Source organism: Symphodus melops, assembly GCF_947650265.1.
Source record: "Symphodus melops genome assembly, chromosome: 12".
NCBI classification, from domain to species: Eukaryota; Metazoa; Chordata; class Actinopteri; order Labriformes; family Labridae; genus Symphodus; species Symphodus melops.
Genome location: NC_136702.1, coordinates 21,187,726 through 21,211,517, shown reverse-complemented (window position 1 = coordinate 21,211,517; position 23,792 = coordinate 21,187,726). Strand labels below are relative to the sequence as shown.

Here is a 23,792-nt window from a genome sequence, read left to right as displayed (position 1 = left end):
ACTTCTGGTTCCTCAGAGAAGGGAGGACGAGGAGATAGCAAATTAGAGAACTGAGAAGTACCCATTGATTCTTTTTTTGAGATTCTGATACCCCAGGTGCTGAAATTCAGGTGCCTGGTTGGCTGCAGCTTTAAGCATGAGCCCTGCTACAGTGGTCACTTGGTGTCTGCTCCAAGAATGCCACGTCAGACTGATCTGGATAGTGCCCGTGCCATAAGGCTACTTCAAGTTGGTTTTCAGCACAACCAAGTTGCAACATTGTTTGGAGCGAGTTCTAGTTCCAAAAGACTGTAGAAGATGCAGAGAATGCTATATGCTGAATGCTGCACGGATAAGGTAACAGCTTTTCATAGAGGCAGTGTGATGGTCTGAGGCAGCATCTCTCTAACCAGAAAAACAAGGCTCGTCATCATCGGAGGCAATCTCAATGCAGACATATCGAGATGAGATTCTGCAACCAGTGGCAAGCCTGTATCTCCGTAGTCTGGGACTGAACTCTACCCTCCAAGATACACAACACTCACCTTCACAGAGCGTGGTTTATCAGAGACTACCTCCAGAATTTGGCAGTGGAGAGGATGGAATAGCCTGCCTGCAGTACTGACCTCAACCCCACTAAATGCTTGTTGAGTCAACTTGGGCGTGCTGTACATGCCAGAGTGACCAACACAACCACATTGGCTGACTTGCGAAGAATGCTGGTTGAAGAATAGGATGTCATCACACATCAGTGTGTGACCAGGTTTGTTGTTGTAGCTGGTTCTTCCACGTGCTACTGAGGCCCATTGTTAATCTGCTAAATATGTCTTTTTACTTGAAACTTTAATCATCCAAACCACTATACAACACCAAATAATAGTAAACAGCAGAATAAGATGTTTGGCATTGGCAAAGAAGATTTGGCAAGATTTTCAGGCTGGCAACTCACATCCATAACTCTGCTGCTCATCCCTCAAATGCATGTTCCTTACAAATGTGGCACCATTTAAAAGGGGCCTAATCGGGCGTTTCAACGCTATAAGATTTATATCAAAGAAGCATTGTTATAGCAAAGAAGTGATAATCTACCAAACACACATTTCCTTACTTTTGTGCGATGTTTAGCTTGTAAAGGATGGATGACAGTAACATCCCTGTTTCCTACTTCCTAAGCAATAGCTTAAGTTAACTTCAGTTATTTCCACTCTACTTCATTTGGTAAATATTATTCATGTTAAGAAGATGCTGTAACCAGTGTAAGAAATGTTTTTTTTTTTTTTTTTTGTGAATTTAGCTTTGTTGTTTGGGACTCAAGACCTACTTATATATTCATTAACAACTTTGTGTTTTCCCCTTAGTTGATTAATATGTGTATTTTCATTCCCTGTTGTAATTAATAGTGTGTATGGTGTCGGTAGGGTTGCAAGGAAAATGTAAACCAGACTATTTGAAAAGTGTGTGTTTTATTTCCACCAGTTATTCAAAACTATGAAATACCATGTTCAAAACAAATGTAAATAAACTCATTTCTGTGTAAATGCAGCAATGTAAAAAGCTTGTTGATTGGTTGTTTCGAAGCCAAAGAGATATTTAGGACGTTTTATTGATTTGTCATAGCCTGCCAGCACTAGAGTTTAATCAGTGTACTCTCACTTACAGGAGTTTGCATGACATGTTTGTTTTTCCTAATCTGTAGCACATATCACTTTTTTAAAGCAATTGAAATCATATTGGCTGATGCAATAATAAGCACAGTTTAAGTAACCAATAACAAGAACCCAGGCATCACATCGTGTCCACAAAGAAAAATAAATCCCTATAATTATTTGTTTGCTGTTCATAATGATAATGTAATGCAGCTCAATATACATTAACATGTATATATATTTATCTTGGTTTTAAAGTTGGAACCTTTAACATCTGGTCACATTAATAAGGCAGGGTTTATGACCTACATTGCATCCAGTCAGGACGGAGCGCTAAATCTTTTGGCTTCACCTTTACAGAGGTGTCACATTATCCATCTTCTCATACACTCTATAGGTTAAGACATCCACATCATGGTCAAAATATCCCATAGAGATCGATCTGTAGATCTTTTTTTATCTGCCTCTCTAACACATTACTACATCGGTCATTTTCTTCTTGCATTGATTCAGCTTTTAAGACTACGTGTTGTCCATGAAAAGAGACAAAGCAGGAACACTGGTTGGAAAATAAATCCAGGGTTAAAGGCTATCTTTTACTGAAAATGATTATAGATTATAACCCTTTTTTTTTTATCAACAAGACGGATGAAAATTGTGAGGATTGGCTTGAATTTAAAACAAAAACCATTGTGCTTCCACAGGGATTTTTTGTGTGCATTCAATCATGATCATTCAGTCATGTAGTTGTTTTGTTTATAGTTTGTTACTAAGTGATAATCATGAAACCTCTAATAATTTGTCCGTTTCCAGCCTGTTTATGTGGTCAGACAATATACTAATACCAGCAAGAAGAGAAGAAAAGAGGAGAGAGCACTGAGACCATAAGTGACAGAGTTATGCATCAAAGTGAAGAAAATAGTACATAACTCTCCTGCCAGGATGGATAATGTATCTTCAATGTTTTTTCTTTCAGGTTTAAGTGAGACAAGAAAGTACCGCTTGACTATTTTCTTCCTCACTTTACTTTGTTACTGCATGATATTAGTGGTCAATTCGATTATAATTGTGACCATCATCATAGATAAATCTCTGCCTGAACCGATGTATATTCTGTTGTGCACAGTCTGTATAAACAGCCTTTATGGGCCATCTGGTTTCTATCCTAAGTTTCTCTGGGATCTACTGTCTCCAGTTCATGTTATCTCATATTCTGGATGTCTCATTCAGACTCTAGTGTTGTACTCCTTTGCCTGCTGTGATCTCTCTATTCTTGCAGTGATGGCATACGACAGATACTTGGCTATATGTCGACCGTTGGAGTACCACTCCCTCATGTCAAAGCAGAGACTGGTAAAGTTGGTGTGTTTCTCTGTGATTACACCTTTTTGTATTATATCAACGAGCATCTTTCTAACTTTTAGATTAAAGTTATGCAGTCATCATATTGCCAGGCTGTTCTGTGTGAATTGGATTAATGTCTCCCTTGCATGTTACCCTGCTGAAACTATTCTTAACAGCATTGTGGCTTACATGACGATAATATTTTATGTTCTTCATGGTGTTTTTATATTTTGGTCCTACATGTATCTCATCAAAACATGTGTGAATTCTGCAGAAAACAGGGCAAAGTTCATGCAGACGTGTGCCACATTTAACTTTCCTTGTGACAATACTGTTTGATAATATGTACATTCGATACGGGTCAAAGGATTTACCTCAATCCATTAAAAACTTTATTGCTATAGAGTTTCTTATCATACCTCCACTGATTAATCCTTTAATGTATGGTTTTAAATTGAAAAAGATTCAACACAGATTTCTGCATTTTCTTAACATTAAAATCCAATAATGATGCCACAGACACTTGATTTGGCAGGCTGAATGGATGACAGCTCTTTTGTTTTGCCTTTCTTATTCTTATGGTTGCAGAAATAATTTTTTTTACACATTTTCTTAAAAACACCATTCAAAATGTATGTAAGATATATGTAAGAATTAGCATAGTTATTGTGACTTTAACCACATTTATTGCTTGAATTACACTGGGGTTTTTCGTTATCGAAGGGAAGAAGAAAAGGCATAAATCCATCAGAGGCTGAACTAGAATTCCGTTGTTTTTTTTTTCTTTTGATTTCTTATCAAGTATGCCTGCTTTCATACACAGTTGTTGTACAGCTGTATTTAGAAAGACTATACATTTTTAAATCCTATAAAGAAATGTCAGAAAATGGTAACAGAATGCTTCCATTTCATTGGATTCAAATGTGTGATCTGGACTTGCTGTCTTTACTGAAGATACAAAGATCTACACTTCATTTTCATAAATAGCTGCATGCACTATTCTATTCATATAATCAAACTAGAATACCTGTAAACAAAATCACCCTCTATACACTGTGTACCAAAAAGACATGAACTGTTCAGTCCAAAAATGGTTTTGGTACCAGCCTGTAAACGTGAAGGCCGACTGTAGATTTGGGCATTTTAATATGGTGTATATCACTTATCGGGTATTTGCAGTCAGCCTCTAGTTTATACAGGGTCTTAAATCTCCCCTGTTGCTTGATTCATGTTATGTTTTGACCTAACCCTAGCACATGTCATTTATACTACAGGGAACTGTTTTAAAAGGAGAAAAACAGGCATAATATGTCCCCTTTGACGACGTCTCCTTTGCATGTCACACATTTTCTTTTTATAAACCGCAACTTTATTGATAGTTTCAACATACACAAAATGATGATACCAACTCTTAAAGGATGAGCAACATTAGAAAAATATACAGAACAAGTAAATTCAAAACATGAATCAAGATTAGGGGAGATTATTTACAGATCAATTAAAAGAGCAGACAAACAAAACTGGAGCAATGATTAAAAAAAAACAACAACCCAGCAACAACAACAAGGGCCAGGAATCAAAACTAGATGACACACACGCTGCTCCTGCGAGAGGCCGACGGCGACGCACAGTGGCAACTCCCCGCCACGAGGCGGCGCTCACGTGCGCCTTGACCGCGTCGTATGAGAATATTACGGAGAAGAAGAAGGCCGACAGCAGTCTGCGAGCACTGCAGTACATGCGAGCATACAACCCGCTCACAGCCCTGCGCTCGTTTTTCTCCACCGCAAGCGACGACACGGAGGAAAACAGTCGCCTCTGTTTTGAAGTGAAGTGCCGGAGAAGACTGCGAGCTTCGCGGACATTCAAACCATCACAACACAAACCGTGAGTGAGAGGGCTGTTAGCGTGTCATTTTAGGGCTGGGGAGGATGGAACAAACAGCGGGTTTGCTAATATGATTTAGGTTCCGGTTGTGTTTATGTAATATTAAGCTGGTAATCCTCTAGGACAGATCAGACCTTTGTATTCAGCAGTCAAAACTGCATATGTGGTTCAGCATAATATGCACTTCTCGCTATGTGAGCGTTGTGAAATGACGCTGTGTGTAAGGTTATGCAGCACGGCGGTGGGATTTATGGCTGTCATCTTACCTCAGCTTTGCCCTGTCAGTGAAGGTCTTCCCGGGAGAGCGCATCATGTACAGTTCACAGACTTGCAGTCATATTTGGACTGCAGCATTATGAACGTGTGTGAGGTTAGCTCTGCAGGTGGACGTTGCACCGTCCACATAATGCTCCCGTGTGTGTGTGTGCTCGTGCGCTCGTGCGCGTGTGTGTTGTAGACGGACTGCGAGCAGAGAGGCTGTATAAACTAGGCTACGTTTCACACAGAGCACAAGGTTTCTAGGAGAGGGTGTTTCAGGCTGCTGCTGCTGCATTGTGACAGCTATTTTGGTAATGACTGCCTTAAATGAAGCCACTGAATTAATAGAAAGTCAGTTCAACTCCTGAACTTAATGAAATTGCTCTAAAGAAGTACTACTTAAGCATTGGATAAATACACATGCATCCTAACTTGTGAATACTCTGCAATGTTGGGAAAGTCAGTTCACGTGTGTATAACTCTGTGTACTCATTGGACTTTAACATTTTTTTTTTATTGATTAAACTTTACATTTTTCGCCACTCACATTGTTCAGCTTCCAGTTTCTCCTCATGTGGCACCTCTCCTGCAGAACTTCTCCAAACAGTGATAGTTGTGTTTCAAGGATGCACTCCTCCTCTTATTACTTACAGCACTCGTAATAAAGCCCAATGCATAATCCATCCATCATCTATTTGAAAAGCTCTTATACACACACCATCAGTACGACCTATACTATAGAAGAATATATCCGTCTCTTTTTTCATACTCTAAGTGTTTCCAGTGTATTAATCCAGTACAATTACTTGAACTTATTTGAATGTGCCGGTCCTGGGGTCATATCTGTATGGTAGCGTTACCTTTTCTAAACTCGGACAGGTTTGTTTTTGGATACATTACTGGTACATTGTGTGGGCTGTTTGGCATTGTGTTAGTGTTACCATGGAGGTTATGGGGGAGGTTTGTCTTCACTGCTTTTTTGGCTCAAAGCCTTTCTGTCAGAAGTCGTGCCTTATGGAAATCCTTCTGTAAGGTTGTGTAAAAAAAACAAGGGTTGGCAATGAAGTTAGCAGGTAAGGATGCACTTAACACAGAAGATCTTTTTTTTTTTATCTTTACAACAATAAGAGTTTGTTTTTGAAAAGTTTCGATGTCTCGAAGAGGCATTTTCCTCATTTCATCACTGGTTTTTAACTTTCATATTTGATGGAGCTTGCGTGCGTGTGTGTGTGTGTGGGGGGGGGGGGGGGGGGGGGGGGGGGGGGGGGGGGCAGTAAAGGAGATCAGCCTTGTCCTTGGAAAACACCCATACACGGAGCAAAGAAGAGGCACATAGAAGAGAAGCTGCATGCACGACCATAAATCACCCCAAATCTGTATTTTCCTTTCAGCCTCTCTCATTCCACATTTCTTCGAGTACCATTTAAAGAACTCGTCCCATAATAAGCCTCGACTTCTTTAAAGATTCAGAACAGGTTCCAACTCAGATGGTCACAGTCAAGTTTCCGAGTCATTCTAACAGGTGCGTGGTCATTAATAATTCACATTCTCACACTCTAGTTTTCAGTCACAGATAAGATCTCATACTGCAGAGTCCTGCCCGCGCTCCAAAGATATCTAACGCACAATGTCTGCAAAAAGTTTGAGCGGCTCATTTTTCAGGCTAAAATCAAAACAAGCCACAACAGTGACACTGTTGAACGCTAGTTGCCACCCGACACCAAAGAGAAGAAGAAAAAGACGTCCAACAGCCAATCATGTCGCAGGGATATCGGTAGCACAGCAGAAATTAGCGTTAGCATCACCGAAGAAAGCACTGAGCCTGCCAGCTCAAAAGCAGGAAAAAAAACATTGTCGACAAGATGACAAAAAAGGATGTCCAACTTAAGGAGTTTGGAGACATTTTGGATATTTACAGTCTGACAAAAAAAAAACCCGACATGCTCTTAACTGCGCCGAAGATGAGTGCAGTTAAACGTGTAACAAAACAGACCGCTCACACAATGTGACCGTTTATAAACACGCTGAAGGAAAGAGATGACTAAACGTCCCAAAGCAGTAAATAATAAAATACACATTGTCTGGTGTGGACCCTCAGTAAGCTGAGGGCCGGTAAGCAAGCTAGTTACTAGCCAGCAGCTAACTGTCATATCAGCGTTTCCAGCTCTGCATTGAGCTTATGATGACCCTGTTAAATTATAGTTAGACAATAAATATTAATTAACTGATGCACCAAATTCCGGGATCAATAAAGTATCTCTCCTCGTATATGTAAACGTACTTGGCAAAAAAACCAAACCAATTCTGATTCTAATTAAACTATAATCAACTTTCAGGAGCAAAAATCAGAAATTAAATGTGAAAGAATCAATGATTAAACATTTATCGTGATAATTATCGATATCGACTCATATGACTTTTTTTTTTTTTTTATGGTGAAAAAATGTTTTAGTCATCGCCCACGAGTAAATAACCCTCTGGTGTACAAATGCTCTTCATCAGTGCTTTTTGAGGTTAAGAAACCATAACTGCAGCAGCAAAGACAAGGCTGGAAGTGTTTGTCAGGAGTCCGTTTGTTCTGAAAACTTTATGGCGAGATAGTTTTTTTTTTTGTACTTCCCTTTGTGTCCTCATATGGGACACACAAAGGGTAAACTGTGGACTGTTTTAACGAGGGGACGCTTGATCTTTGGACAGTTGAAGCCTGAGGGAGTTTTAAATGTGAACGGTTGAAAGCGTCACATTGAGGTTAACATTTGACCTCTTCCATCTAAAATGTCCATGTTTCAGTGATTTCAGTGGGACTGATCATTGTGGGTTTTTTGAGGGGGGGGAGTTTCTACTGGCCTGAAGGAACACAGTCTGAAATAATAAATCAGTGCTGAGTGACAGTCTCATCATTTGCTTTTTAGCCGAAGGTGTTTCCCTTGAATATTCTCCAATCCCACAGGGAACTTCTCTTCTAGATTATTTTTGTGGTGTGAGATTTGGCCTGAAGAAGGGATTAAAAACACACATTGTCCTCCAAAAGAATAGATGGATTACTTTGCAGTAAAGTGATACAGGGACAGATTTTTGTTGACAAACACTTGTTGTCATTTGGAGAAATGAGGAATGATTAAACTTAGTCCTGTGGCCCAGTAAAGCATGTATTCCAGTTTTGCTGTGTTAAAGGGAGTAATTCAAGATTTCAAAGTGTCAGAGGCTTTACTCTCTGTTTCCTAAATGTGCTGCAGTGATGCTCCACTTGCTGAGGTGTCACGCTTGAAGAGGAGAAAACTGCTTTGGCCAGAAAGTTCACTCAGCTCTGCAGCATCGTGCCATCTCAGGAAAGCTGCATGCAGCCGAGATGCTGCGCCGGCTCCGTGTGCAGCAGCAGCAGCAGAGAGCTAGCTAACTGCTACTATTCGGCCTCGTGTATTTTTGTCGGCTGTCAGAATAAGAGAGAAACCTTCTCTGCTTTACTGATCACATCATGCATACGCAGAGGCAGCCATCAGAGTAGACCAGAGTTGCCCTCGCACAGCCCCATGTGGTCATGGAAGCTTTCGTCATTGATCCATATGTGCCCCGACCCCCAGGGCATTGTTGTTTGAACCCTGATGGATACACCATTACTCCATCACGGGGTTAGGGCTCTATAAAAAGACAATGCATTTCCTCAGGATTTGCAGTCTGATGGGTGCTAATCAGGATTCATAGCTGACATTGAGCCTATGGGGTGTTTTTCAAATATTAGAGTGAGAAGCTGCTGGATCAAGCTAATAATAACTTTTAATATAACGAGTAAAAGGGAGCAGTCCTACTCACCTCCAGAAAATAAAGGCCAGCATGAATAATATGATTGATGACCCAAAAAAACTGACCTTGAGAGGAAGGACGTTTGTGTCAATATTCTCCCTGGTGTCTGTGTTTCGAGCCTAATCGTGGTTTTTCTTCTTATTTTGGAGACTAGGCTTACATTGGACTTCCAAAAAAACGTTACGGGAAGAGCATCTGCAAGATTGACCTGTGATTGTAAGCCAGTAAAACATCTGAATGCAAAGGTTGGATGAAGAGAAATGTCTCAGGCTGCCTTCCTGAGTGTTTTTTTTTTTTTTAAGATTTATTTTTGGCATTTTGCCTTTCTGAGTGTTGTTTTTTAACAGGGTGATGTTAGTGCTAATCAAACAACGTCAGTCCAGTCAAAGTTGTACCGAGTTGGTTAAATTTGACTTCTTTCAGTGGAAGAGTGATTTCATGAACTATCGAGAGCAGTTCCACAAAGAGCGATGTGGATGAAAACAAGCTGCATGTCTGCAGGCTTTCTAACTCTCCAATTAACAGTTCTCTTCTAATTACAGCAGGAATCCCTCTGTAGTGCCACTGAACATTTTTTTGTCTATCGGCCCTCTTGAAATGTGCACATTTCATCATAGAGGGGCCTCTTTGACTTCCCTTGAGCTCCTTATCAGTATTTAACCACTTGCATTCTCTTTGTCGTTGTCCTGTGTACTTTTCCTGTAACACGCCAGACATCCTGTTTTTGGTCCTGTGTTGTTTTTAGGTGAACAGCAGCTACAGTTGTATTTTAGCATCGACTTGTTAGTTCATGCAATCTTCACAACTTCATGTCTTTTTTTGGGGGGGGTGGGGTTTAAAATGCCAATTATATTGTATACAGATTAAGGGTTAAAAATGATGGGCATAAAAGTCCCAGTAAGCAGTTTGTTTTAAGTTCCCCTTGTTTTTGTGAAAAGATGCGTTCGGTGTCTTTTCAAAAGTCAAAGTCAAAATCTTTATTGCCAATTTTTCAAAATGTGCTGGACAAACGTTTCTTTCTGCGCCACGTTGTAAACTAACAAACATGTATCCAAAAATATAAAGGCTAAAAATAGAAAAACAAAATACAGATTTTGTTGAGGAGACCCATGTAGGGGTAGGAACAGTGCTACCAGATGCACGATGACTATCGTAATTACACCGTCCTTTTGCCTTCTCCACCATTAATAATTGCAGGAAAGTCTGACAGTGAGTGATAATTTTGACATTTTAATGTCCACATAACCAAATGTTGTATATGATTCGAGACAAACCAATCACATCAGCAGGACTGAGAAGGCCATCACAGAGGCAACGACACACCCCGGGGTCTGCTGCTGGCTCGACCCGCCAATCAAATTATCACCTGATGCCCTGTTTGTGCCAGTAGCTCGTTATGCCAGACAGACTGGAGGAAAGCTCATGTCACATCAACTTAAGATGCTATTAGCTTAGCTAGATGCCATGCAGCACGACTTTGACATTTACAGTTTATACCATTGTTTGTTTGTTTATACATTAATGGGGTTTGTTGGTCATAGTTTTGCCATTCAGTGTGGTACTAATTGATAACAGTATGAAAGCCCATCAGTACACGATATACTTCTGAATTGCTAGTCACTTTCCGCAAACACTGTGAAACTGGTATCCACAGCTGTACTTCTCATTCTTTTTGGGAAACTGCTAATAAAACATTTCAGTATGAAATTAGCCATTGTTGTCAAACAAATGTAGAATCCACATTCCCAACGTGGATTTAACTGGGTTGTGAATATTCAATTCTTAGTAAAGAAAACCTAGTTTCTCTCCCCCCACACAGTTATCACTTCTTTAGTCATCAATGTGCATGAAAGAATACCAATTACTCTGGAAGTAATCATAACGTGGTCAACTGAGATTTGAAGATTTGAAAATTGAACAAATAAACTGTGTTGTCGTCGTCGTGGGGCCCGGCGCACTTGTTGATTACGCCTAAAGCGATAAAAGAGCCATTGAGCCGTGATTTTTTCTATATTTATATTCTTTGATCACACGTTGATGTGTGATTGTTCTTTCATGTGACTTCTGAAGTGACAGTGATGCGTGTGGATGTGTGGGTGACGGAGAGGCTTTGTAAAGCCCTCCTTGAAATCCGCAATATTAAAACAGCCTGTGTAACGAGCAGCTCATGTTAGTTTGACATGTTTGCCACAAAATAATGAGGCTATCCGACGACCTTGCTGTTTCACGCCTCACTGCGGCTGTCAAACACCACCCTGCAATGCTGTTGTTTCCTCCCAATTTCAGATTAGAACAATTGATTTTTGACTCGGTTTTACGTGAGTGGCAGTTTCAATCAATTAATTATGTACATGCTGTAATAGATGATGTTAGCTCAAGGCTACTGCTGCTAACAGCGCGCTCCAGTTTGGTGTCAACAAGGCTGCTGGAGAGGCATTAACTGGAGGACTTCACATGGAGTGACATTTGTTTCAAAAATGTATGGAGAATGTGTATTAAAATGTTTTTACATAAATGATGGACAGTGAGGCCGTCGGGCTGCCTCTTATCTTATTTGAATTTACCAACTGGTTTGCTGAAGCGATGGAAACTAAAGGGTCAAGGGTATAAATTTATCCATGGTGTCGTGCACAGATTTAATGATGATTTGAACGGGGCTTTCTGCAAGGCTTTGTGCTCCATTCACACTGTAGAAGCATTAGCTTTAGATTTATAGGACTGAATGTTGTGTTAAACTGGCCAAAAGTTTTTTTTCTATGATTTTCTGTCAACTTACTTCAAATACTATAATAATCAAATACTGTAAGGTCAACACGTCATCGTAACACCACCTTAAAGCTCCGGTGAGAACTTAGTCATCAGGCCATGGAAAAGACTGGGAATAATCTGAGGCCTCTTTGAGCAACATAAGCAACATCAGGGACTAAGAAATTATTTCTACATCTACTAGTTATCGTTATTTTTTTTATGTCGTCTTACACTGCTGCCACAGGGTAGGTGACAGATGAGGCAACTCACCGCTTACGGTAAAGAAAACTTTACCTATCATTTATATGGAAAAATTCACAATGTGGGGTTAGTTTGAGTCTTTAAGGAAAGCAGGATGAGATTTATTTTGGAAAAACCTGTTGTACACGTGTGAAAGATGGAATCGCCAAAGAGATAAGAATTACCACTTTGTCCACAAGGGGCGTTAAAACTGACACAAACCGAAAGATAGTGTTTCCTATGTGTCATGGGAAAATACTGGGTACCTTTTTTTTTTTTTTTTTTTTTTTTATATAAATGTTTTGGGCCTTTTTTGGATGGGACAGCCAGAGAGACACAGGAAGTGTTGGGAATGTGAAGCGGCCATGTAGCAAAGGGCCAAGTCGGATTCAAACTCGCGCTCGTTGCAATAAGGACTACAGCTTCTGTACATGGACCACACAGCGTGAGTGCAAAGTGCAAACACCATTGCTGTAGTGTACAATGTATTTGTGGATACTTTTGTGTACAGTTTTTTTGTACTGGACTTGAACCCCTTTTCAAACAGGAGTTGAACATGTATTTCAGACAAAAAGTCCATGATGAAAAAAGGGAAAACCAGCGACTATCAACTGAAACCTTTCCATTTTGTAGCATTTTATCTGGTGCCATTTGTTAGTACGAAGTGTACTAAAGTATTTCCTCCTGTGAGTTGCCTTCAAGGAAAGCCATTTTAAGTGCACTTTGCATTTCTGACCAACAAAAGAAAAAAACCCACTTCATACACAGATGCATTATCCATTCTGCCTTGCGCTCTTTTGCACTCGCAGCATTCGTGGATCTCTTGGGGGAATCAGACCTCGTTCCTCATATATCACTCCACTGTGGGGCCACACCAAACTACGAATGCTAGTAAAAGTGGGCTCCACATTGAAGACCCTAAATGTTCACCCGTAGAGACGGAATCAAAAGTCTGGACATGGATGATTTTTATGTATCAGATTGTGCAACCTTGAGTTGACTGCATTTTAGAACTTTGAATTTTGAAAAAAAAAAAAAATCTGTAATTATTCGTGTATACGACACGATTCTAACTCTGTATGAAATACAAAATAAGAAACATGAAAACGTATTGCCTGAAGTAAAAGTGCACATGATGGGGAATGTACTGTCGTGAGAGGTGACCAACTCTGTGTTAATATAAAAGATGCATTGCAATTTTTGAAGGCATTATGAAACCTCTCTTGAATTTCAGTGATGAGTTGTCAGTGGAAGCAAAAGAAAGGGCTAATGCACATGCCAGACAAGGTTAGCAACCAAGCGTGAATGTGACATAACAGTCAATGCCGCACACACTGGCATGTTAGCACCACAAAGGGCAGGACACGACCTCCATGCCATCGCCAGGACTACGTTTGGTCCTGGACCACTCATCTGCATAATTGCGACTCAGGCGAGTCTACAGATGCTTCACTTGCTTTAATTTGAGAACCCTGCTCCTGCTGCATTGAATACTGCCTGTACTTTTTGGGAGAGCATTTTTTTATTTTTTATTTTGTTTTGGTATTCTCAGATTTTCCATTACCATGTTAATCATTTTGCGGTCTCACAATGACTGCAGAGCAGTTTGAAGGAGGCACCGCATTGAGACGATGCAAATGAAATTCTGTATTTGAATGTTAAATCCATCGACGTGCTTATTGTTCCATGTTGTTTATTGGTCTTTGAAATTACAAAGTATTTGGACTGTACAAGGGTCAAATGTTTCATAACCTCATTGGTTCGAGCTACGTCTGACTAAACATTCATACTACATGATGGTTGCACTCATAACTGTTGGCTAGCCACACCAACCTCAACCATTGGGCCAAGTGGCTGCTCGTCTCGAGGAGGTGGGGGTGAATTTCATCGGTGTAGGGCTTTGTGTGCTCTGAGGTGGTTGTAATACAGGGTTGTAACGTATGATTAGATTTGCACAAAATAAAATCATGTTAAAACATTACTGGGAAATGAAAGCAATGTTGCTTTATTTCACGTTAGTCCTATTAAAGCTTCTCTTAGATGCCAGTAGAGGGGGCTTCGAGGAGAACAGGTTGGGATCCACTGGTCAAGAGTTCAGAATTGGGTCTCTGTTAGATGAGGTAAAATATGACATAAACGTTAGATTCAATAAAACACTTTTCTATCAAACAAAACACTCTGCATCTTTCCATTTTCGTGCTTTCAGAACCTCCTTCGTGGGACTCTTTTTTTAGAAGATGATAGTTGAAGTTAAAGTGAATCATAAGAAGATCAATGACAACATTTCAGTGCACTGCAGTGTTTCTCACATAATGACTTTGTGTGTGTGTGCGTGTGCGTGCGTGCGTGTGTCTGTGTGTGGTTATAATCAGCAGTATATCAGAGACACTCAAATAACATTTGAAACGCTTGTGTTTGAAATGTTTCTCTCTGAGTGAATTGATCACATCAGGGGATCTGCACTTATTGATGATGTGACACATATCAGAGATGGAGAACCTGAATTGATGCATTGACAGAAGACGCATACTGTCAGCAGAACTTCTCTCTCTCTCACGTGTGGGTGTGTTTATTTTTTTGGGTAAACCAAAAAATGGAATCGCCTTACTTTCTTCTGTGATACGTTGAGTTTTTGTTGCGGGACTAACAACTTCCAGTATTGAAAAAAACCCAATGACTACATGTTAAACAACATTTGGGGAGGGGGTGGGTGAAGCCGGAGCACGGAGAGGACGCTACTTTGAAAATCATGCTAGTTATTGAAAATGACCTACCCTGCCTAAGTTTTCCATGGAGTTTATAGGAATGAACTGGACATTGAGCGTAGTTTAATGGAACTATATTATATCCAAGCATAAAAACATTTAGTTTTGTCTTAAGCGGACATCCATGCAAAACAATACAATTAAAAAAACATTTTACCAGATTAGTCACATTTTTTAAATATATAACCCATGATATTATCAAAACTTAATTCCCTTATGTAGACCACAGGCTACAATGTGTGGCTTCAACAGTATCATAAAGTTCAGGTTTTAATGTGATCCATTCCAGCTCTATCCATCCTTCCAGCATCTATCCCACTATTCACCTGCTTTGTTTACACACACGGCACGTTTCAATCAAACTCAACTTTATTTTCTGAAACCCATGAACCAACATGAATCCCATTAAAAACACAGAACTATTTCCCATTTAAATGGACGTCTTCCATAGGGACCCTCTGAAGACACGGTGAAATACTCCACCCAGCTCACAATGGGACCTTGGGCCTGAACAGCTATAACTGTCTTGGTTTCCCATTTTTACTTGACATCCCATGACACCTGACTTGTTAACATACTGAAGTATTTCATTTTGCATCCTCATAATGGATTTACTCTGAAGCTTGGGCAGCTATTCACGCTCACATCTCTTTTGAAGCAGAGGGAGGACATCCCTGCTCCTCGTCTCTCCCAGATGTACTTCTACTTATGACAGAAGTGCACCTGTCATAGCCTTTACATGCACTTTCAGTGGATCTAGCTTCCTGAAGAAAAAGCCACATTGCCCTAGGGTAAGTCTATAGTGGGCTGCCATGTCACTCAGTATAGCTTCTATGGGCCTTTGAACAGTGTCTCCAGCGGCCTTTGAAAAACGTATGCACGAGCGCAGACATCCACAAAGGTTCTTGTTGTAGCAGTTCACTGTGTGTGTATCAACGCTAAAAACATGGATTGTGTCATGATGTGGCTGCACATGTATTCACAGTGGATTAAGCTAAGCCCATCAATAATGCAGGCCTCATGGAGTATCTGTGAAAACACTCTTTTCTTGTTTTTATAAGCTCTTCTCTGCTCCTTGGCCTGATGCTTTTGCAGAAGGTAAAGTCAGACGGTAAATCCTCCTCACATGAACAAGCCATTGTTCTTGAAACTTCTGAATGAAGTGCTGCTCCCCGTCTTTTGTCTTATTCATCCAGCTTCTCTGTGTCCTTCTATTCCTTCATGTTCCTCGGAGCAGTGCATTGAGCACTTGGTGATATGGCTGTGAAGGGAAACAAGGAGCAAGATTAGAGAGAGAGAGAGGGGAAAAAAAGAGTTCCCTATGAGTGTGCTGTCCTGGGAAGCTCGCTCCAACGCTCCTCTATCAAAGGGTTAATGATGCACTGATTTAGCCAATAGATAGTTTTGATCTGTGCAGGAGCGATCAGAGGTGAGGCGAAGTCAAGCCTCAACAGATGTCCTCGATAAACCACAGAACTTTCTGGCATAATGCCCTCGAGAAAGGGCAGCCTGTCTATTACCTTTTTATTATAACAGCTATGAAGCTTCAGAATAGAGCGACGGGTAAACCTGTTCTGTTATAGAGGCCAAGTTTGATTTTGATTTCTATCAGCTAAGGATCGGTGTTTTTTGAGCACCACAAAAGTGAATCTTTGATTTTTTTTTTCTTTTACTATAAACCAAAACTAAAGTTCAGCCTGTTGAAAGTCTTTGTAAAAAGATGTCACTCAGTCCCACTATTTTCATACTCGTGTTAGATTGTAAGGTGTAGCATTGTTTTGCTCCCACTCTCAGCATAGCATTTTAATCTGCAGTTCACAGTAATGATTAGGACAGAAATACTGCTCAAAGGTCTTTTTCAATAATTGGTCCATAATGTGAAACATTGGCAGGCTTCTCTGTACCGACTTGTGGCTAGACTTGAGAATAACAGGCTAACTATGGGGTAAATACGTGATAACAACAATCATATGATGATGTATCACCACAGCTGATAACCTTTAAAGGGGCATTTTCTGTTCTTCAGTGACAGTGTCGGATTCATGATTTCATTGACTGTAATTTGTTGGTGCTTTCACTCGTAACAGCCAAAAATTCTCAGTTCACTTCGAAGCAACAACCTCCCGTGTTGAACAATGGAGCCAATGCTGAAGTGCAGAATCGTGTAGTTCATCTCTCACACAGACACACACACACACACACACACACACACACACACACACACACACACACACTGTAGTGTACAGGTGGGGATTTTTTCATTCAACTTGATTTTAGAAACGTAATGAGCGTTATTCACACTCACGTGCGTAGCTGACCTGATAGACAGCCGGGGGGCGAGATAATGGTTCATCAAGATGCTTAAAACCCGCCTGAGCTCCAGCTCTGAGCCTCTTGTTAAAAGATATGCTGACACCGTCGATGGGACTCTTATTCCCCCCTGCAGTAACAGATGTGTGACATCACTAAGGCTTGCTCTTTGGTCACTGTAGATACTGTACAGGGCAGGTTAGAAAACACTCTGTGACATGATTTTTTTTAGATCCCTAAATTGAATTAAATTTCAGCTCGTGGTCGGGGCTACTGCAGCCGTGTGAATCCAACTGAGGACAGCTCGTAGTGAACACATCTGAATATCTCCGCACTGTGAGACTGCACTTCTATATTAACGCCTGCCGGTAATTGAACGATGTGCTGTGTTTGAAGCAGTCCTTGTTACTAATGTAGAGACAGAAAGCTGTTAAGTGGGGCTTCCTTTCCGGTAAGAGTAAATAAGCTTCAAGCCACGCTGATCAGTGGATCTGTTTGTGTTCTCTGTGGTCAGGTGTTCTGAGAACTGATAGAAATGCTACTTTGGATCGACGCATGCTTCGGTGAGTTGGGGTGGCAGGCGGACGGGGGGGTGAGGGGGTGTTTGCTGGGGAACAGAGCGTAGCAGGTGCTGCTGGGCCCATGGGGGCATATTTGTGTACTTTGCTCACTCAGTGGGAACATTTTAATTTGAACCTTTTGTTTCTATAAAACAGGTCAGGATTTGTTTTACCCCATGGGCAATTTGTGTCAGTGTTTGTACAGAAAACGGCTGTACAGATGTAGGAGAGGTGCAGGCTCCATGTGTTTTTTTCAGAACCCAGTCATCAAAACACACGGGCTTTATGGGAATCTTTTGATAGAGAGCTGTGTATAATTGGTCACCAAGGAGGCTTTCAAGTTTTCATTCCGGCTTTACGAGCATGAAATCACACACTACCAGTCAAGAGCAGTCTTTAGTGGGATCTGTCCTACCTTGAACACCCAGAAAATAACACCCTGTTCTGCACAATAAAAAAAAACATGCATGTTTTTGTGACGCAATTGAATTTAGTCTGGGAGCTGTTATGACGTCTTTTAACAGTCGATGTCCTGCATGCAGCCTGCGTTAGCAATAGATAACGACTGTATTGTTTTTTCAGTCGTGGAAAATCCATGTGTGGTGCAGTGGAATGTTCCCTGTTTTCTGTCCTGATGAGCCTCAAGCTGAAGGTCATAGCCGATGAAATCCTCTTTAATACTACAGCTACCCTTTTCTGTGTTGGGGGAAGAAAAAAAAAGAAAAAAGAACCAAGACGGTTTGCATTGAATCACTGACAGTGAGTACCTCCTTAATAAGAAGACAAACAGTGTTAATTATGACAAAAGACACCCTGAACGGCTCACACCCCACATCAAGCGAGACCAGTAAAACCCATTTCCGCTCGAAGGTTTATAGAAATCGCTCATTTTAGGTTTCTTTGATTTTTCAGTGACAGTCAGAGAAACTTTTCAGATCACCAGACAAACCAGAGTCTCTGGACTCGTCTTGTCAATGACACACGTCCCCTTGGAATGATTCCTAATTGTAAACTCGGGATCAGTTCTGTCACTTTTGTTGTGGACTTCTTCTCCTGCCTCCGTCTCCTTTTCCCAGCCGCTGCGTTTGAAAGTGCAGTGTTTGTACATTTGTCAGTTCTGAGTAGATGTTCGTAGAAGCAGCGTTCAAAAACCAAAGCCGTAAATATACTGTGCACCCCAAGTCTTCCCAGTGTTTATCTCTGTGTATTTATAGTCATTGCACGTTTACAAAACGTGCGCCTCTCCCCTCCTGTAACATTCCCTTAAAAATAAAAAGTAAAGTCTTCATAAAGTTTTAATTACGCTGAAAGTCTCCCAGTGAGGCCTTGCTGTTGAGTAGTTTTTGGGTGAGCGCTCGCTTTGTTGTCACTTCGGCTCTGGCTCTCGGCTTTGGACCGTTCCTCTGACGAGTGTGTCACAAGTAGGATCACATCAAAGTTCACCACTCGCAGTCAAATGAGCCTCTTTCCCACTGATAGTCCTCTTGGTTTCTCTTTCTCTCCTCCTCGTGTCACTGCTTCTCCTTCCGAGCTGAAATCAAATCTTGTCTTTTATTTGTGAGTCATATGAATCCTCCGTGTTTCGTCTTTGTCAGGAGGCTTCTGTAGTGTCACTTTGGGTATTTCCTCCCGTCAGTTTTTTTTAGTTGTTAGTATGCCTGAGAGACATCTTTCCATGGACAAAAGCACACACACGCACCCTCAGACGCACATTCTTTGTTTTATTCCCAGGGTTGTGAATGTTTCTCTCTCTCTCTCTCTCTCTGTCTCTCTCTCTCTCTGTCTCTCTCTCTCTCTCTCTCTCTCTGTCTCTCTCTCTCTCTCTCTGTCTCTCTCTCTCTCTGTCTCTCTCTCTCTCTCTCTCTCTCTCTCTCTCTCTCTCTCTCTCTCTCTCGCACGCACACACGCACAGACCGGGTTGTGATGAAGGATGTGCTTAAATTAGGATGTTCAGCTCCACTAGAGGCAGGTGTGAGATTTTAGCACCATCTCTCGAATTTTACACTTACACTCAAATGTGCACTGCGTGGTGTGGAACTTTTCATTAGTTTTTTTTTTCTCCCCTCCCATAAGAGGCTTACCGGTACATTTCCATCCACACCTTGAGTTATAAAAGCCTTCATAATTAAGCCTGCAAGTGTGCCCTTTGTGTGCCTTTCCACAAAGCTGTTGTTTTTCCTCAGTGAAAATATTAGTATCCTGGAGAGGATTAGAGAATATTAAATTAAACTTGTATCCAGAGGCGAGAAGCATGGCGTCAGCAGACTTTTTATCGATGTCATGGAGTGGAGGTTTGGACGAATGATTAAGAACATTTGTTTGCTGGGCTACTGGTATCAGATCCAATGGGACACCAGTGTTGAATTAATAACCAGTATTCCTCACTCTGGAATGAGACTGGGAATCATTTGTGCATTTTCACAATGCTTCCAAATAAACCGACCTTTATTTACAGATGATTTTCCAAAGACAGTTCATGGGATTTTCTACATTCATAATGTCATGAAATGAATGCATAGCTATTGGGATAATAATGAAATCTGGATTGTTTTTCAGGATGTCAAAAATCCATAATCATGCTGCATCCCTCCCAGAGTTGACTTCATTTCCTATTGGTTGTTTTTAAAAGAAAATTGCGATAATCGATGGCATCAGATACTTTCGAATCACAATATGATTTGAAATAGCAACCAAGATTTGTGATGAAATCGAATCGCCCCAAAGCATTTCGTCCCACCTCTATCAAAATACAAATGTGTTGGCACAACCTGACCCAGCAGTCGAAGCTGTGCGCTCCCTTTGTCGTCCATGGCTTCGTCACGTTGCAGGCGTCGTCTCTCAGGAAATGTGTAATTCAGTGGTTGTTCGACCCTCATGAGACCCTTTCATGTGACACCAGCAGAGATAACGCGTGTGAGTGAATGAGTTGTCAGAGGCGTTCGACAAAGCATCAAGCGATGACCTAGCGTGAGAGCTCAGACGTACAATCATGAAATAGCAGCGTGATATCCGTATTCTGTACATTATGTGTAAAGTGGCGTTCAACAAAATGCCTCGTTCTTGGTACAGCCAGGCACCCTGTTGTGTAATAAATAATTCATAATAAGAACACATCAGATAGTTATATTTTCAGGTCTCCAAGTCAGCTTTTTGCACTGTTTGTGAAAATAGGACATTTATGACTTTATCGTCAACTCCTCAATTCTTTTGAGAGAAATTCTCCCCTGGCTGAAGAAGACACTGTGGCTTTACATTTTAAAGCTCCTGTGAGGTGTTTTTATGCTTCTGTTAAACAGACTGAAAGACTACTGATGCATTATATGAGCCTCAAAAGCAAACGCGACCCATGGGACAAGATTGAAAGACTTGGTACTGCTGCTATCAGGTGGGTGTCACACGACCAATAATTGAGTGTTCCCACTACACTGCACTATTGTGTACTATTACACTGGGTAACTAACTCTACACACATATTTCGGTTTGGTACAGTTCTCAGTTTTTAAGCTTCGGCTCAGTACTTGATCAGAACAGTAAAGGGAGCCAATGCAACACTATTTTTCTTTATTCAGAAAACTATCAACGAAGAGGTGAGATGTACCACTTTGACCAGAGGGGTCGCCAAAATCAACACTAAATGAAAGCTACATCAGACTAGCTTTAAAGAAAGCAGACATCTAAATTGACTGTGTTTCATGATCAAGTTAATTATCCTTCAATGTGAAATGATGAAGCTGAGTGGAAGCCCACTCCTCTGACCTACATAGACCCTCAGTGAAGAATGAGTTCTGTCTCGCAGGCAGGCTCTGAACAATGACACTCACACTATGCACAAGAAGGGTTTTGCTGCCTTTAAATGGCAGTGTAACAGCGAGGGGCATTTGAGAGTCTGGGAGCAACACTTTCAGTAACACTCTGGTTTGTTTGGGATTAGCAGGGCAGATGGCGGCCTCCCTGTACTCTTTCATTTTAATGACATTTTTTTGGTGGTTTTCAGATCCAATTGTCTGAAAAGACTTAGTGTCTACAGTAAAATAAACCGGGCATTATGAGAAGAGGGGTCAGCGTCAGAGCATTGGTTGTTAGAAGAGGATTTCTCAGCTGGAGAAGTGGTTCGTAAAAAAAAAAAAAAAAAAAACAATAATAAAAGAGTTCAATGCTTCAAACATGGCAGGATTAGACATCCTCACTCCTGTCAAGTCCAAGCAAAGGAATGTTTGCGACTTGTTTTCAGGCAGTCTGTTTTTTCTTCTCTCTGCGCAGTCAGCAGCTTTTGTTGCAACTTGTTCCCTCCCCTGTCGAACACAAAGCTTTTTGTTTGATTTGAAAGCCTTCCACTTCCCATTAACTGCAATGTGACCCCCGTCTGATCACCTCTCGTTTACAAAGGGTCATTATGTCCTTGATTATAACACATTTTCAGTCAGTACGTTTCTATAATGCAAAGAGAGAGAAAGTAGAACAGTATAAGAGAAAACCCTTCTGTTACTCAGATGTATTTTTAGAGAGTCATCTTGATGTGCAATCATTGACAATTTATAGCTCAATCAATGAAGTAAAGTGCAACTTCTTGAAAGATGGCATTAGGGTTACAAAGGGGTGGAAAGTTTGCAGAAACTTTCAATGGGAAGTTAAGCTTGGGAATTTATGAAATATTCTAAATTGAAAAGTTTTCGTGGAAATGTATGGGAATTATCTGGAAATGTAGGGTCATTTTATTGATCTGTATCATATACAAGCTAAATATAAACATTTTGTTTTGTCTTCAGCAGACACTCACGCAAGATTATACAGTTAAGAAAACAAAAAAGACAAAAGATTTACATCACATTTAAAAAAAAAAAAATAATAATTACCCCATAATATCATCAAAACGTACTTCCCTTTAGTCTACAAGCTAAAATGTGTGGCTTCAGTAGTCTGGGGCTCTGGGCTCAAAGTGTGGTCCAGGGTTCTAGATCTCATGTGATGCAGGAGTGCACAGTGCATGTAGGGGGCGTGGCCTCAACAACCCTGCAGTAAGCAGTGTGCTCTGTGATTTAAGGAATGGCATAGATATTCAAGTGTACTTACATGAAATCTGGTTGTTTTAATCAAGACTATGCTAAAATACATTTCCCCCAATTATAGTTCAGTTCCCAGTTAAAGGCCAACCTTCAATTTTGTAAATTCTCAATTTTGTCCTATAAATTCCAGGGGTGGGTTCAAAGTTTTCTTTAGTGTGTATTAGAAAAAATAAAGAATTTGCAGCCCTGCTATAAATCAGTTCTACCGTTTGAGTTTTTAAACTTTTAATAAAAGTGTTCTGTCAAAAATACAAAACATAGGTCATTCATATTCATTCTAATTGTATTAGTTTATAAATGCTGCTTACACTGTTTGTCATATTTTAAGGCTCAAATACCATACATTAAATGTTAAGGCTTCCAGTGTCTTCAATGTGCAAATGGTAAATTGAATGCGTTGATTTTTCTGTATAGTGTATCGTTTTTACACTATGTTTTATTTACCCTTTGTCCCGGTGTTGGCAATGGCTAAAAGTCCCAACTTCTCATGCCTATGGCTGAACTTAAAGTATTGCAATGATACACAGCTTCATGCAAATGGGTGAAATATCCCTTTTAAAGGAGTCAACTGTGGGCTTCAGTTTTTTTGCCCAAGGACACTTAGACAATATGCTGCAAGAGCTGGGGATTGAACCGCCAACCTTTTGGTTTGAGATCAACAGCTGCCTAGTTTTTCCTGGTCATTTGACAGACGCAGGTTTTGAAACTAGAAACGGAAAAGAAGCCGTTTGAGGACACAGCTTGTGGCTTCTGGGACATTTTCCAAATACTTTCCAATGTTACTTCTCTTTATAAACCAATATGATTGATAAATGATTCAGATAGTTGTAAATATTAGGATTTTACTTTCACATGTATTTCTGGAAATGTTGGAGATATAAAACCTTTTGCTCATAACATCAATTCGTTATCATCGACCTAATTCTAGTTCATCTATATGTGCCATCGTTTTAACTGGTGTGGTTGTGTTCCACATATTCCAGTACACACACAGTCTGTGTAGTAAATTTCATTTCATTGTTCATCAAAGCCAGTCACATCCAGGCTGGCTGCTATGTTCCCCGGCCCTTATGAAGGATGTGTTTGTATCCCACTGAGGAGTTTTGCATCCTCCCAGTCTGCTGCGGGCTGCAGAGCGCTGTGTTGCATACTGGGCTGGAATGCGTCAGCAGGCAGGCAGGCAGCGCTCGT

General features: G+C 40.6%; 1 protein-coding gene and 1 pseudogene across 3 annotated transcripts in view; both read left to right on the top strand.

Annotated features, from left to right (window-relative positions):
• Positions 1-2,567: 2,567 nt before the first annotated feature.
• LOC306832966 (olfactory receptor 13C3-like) lies at positions 2,568-3,477 on the top strand (annotated as a pseudogene). The gene has a single exon. The product of its transcript is annotated as an olfactory receptor 13C3-like (transcript).
• Positions 3,478-4,567: 1,090 nt separating this feature from the next.
• Positions 4,568-23,792, top strand: part of adarb1b (adenosine deaminase RNA specific B1b) — a 116,562-nt gene continuing 97,337 nt past the window's right edge. For both annotated transcript variants that reach the window (XM_079357313.1, XM_079357311.1), the window contains exon 1: positions 4,568-4,856. The gene's annotated coding sequence lies outside the window, so the exon portion shown is untranslated. The remainder of the gene's footprint in view (positions 4,857-23,792) is intronic.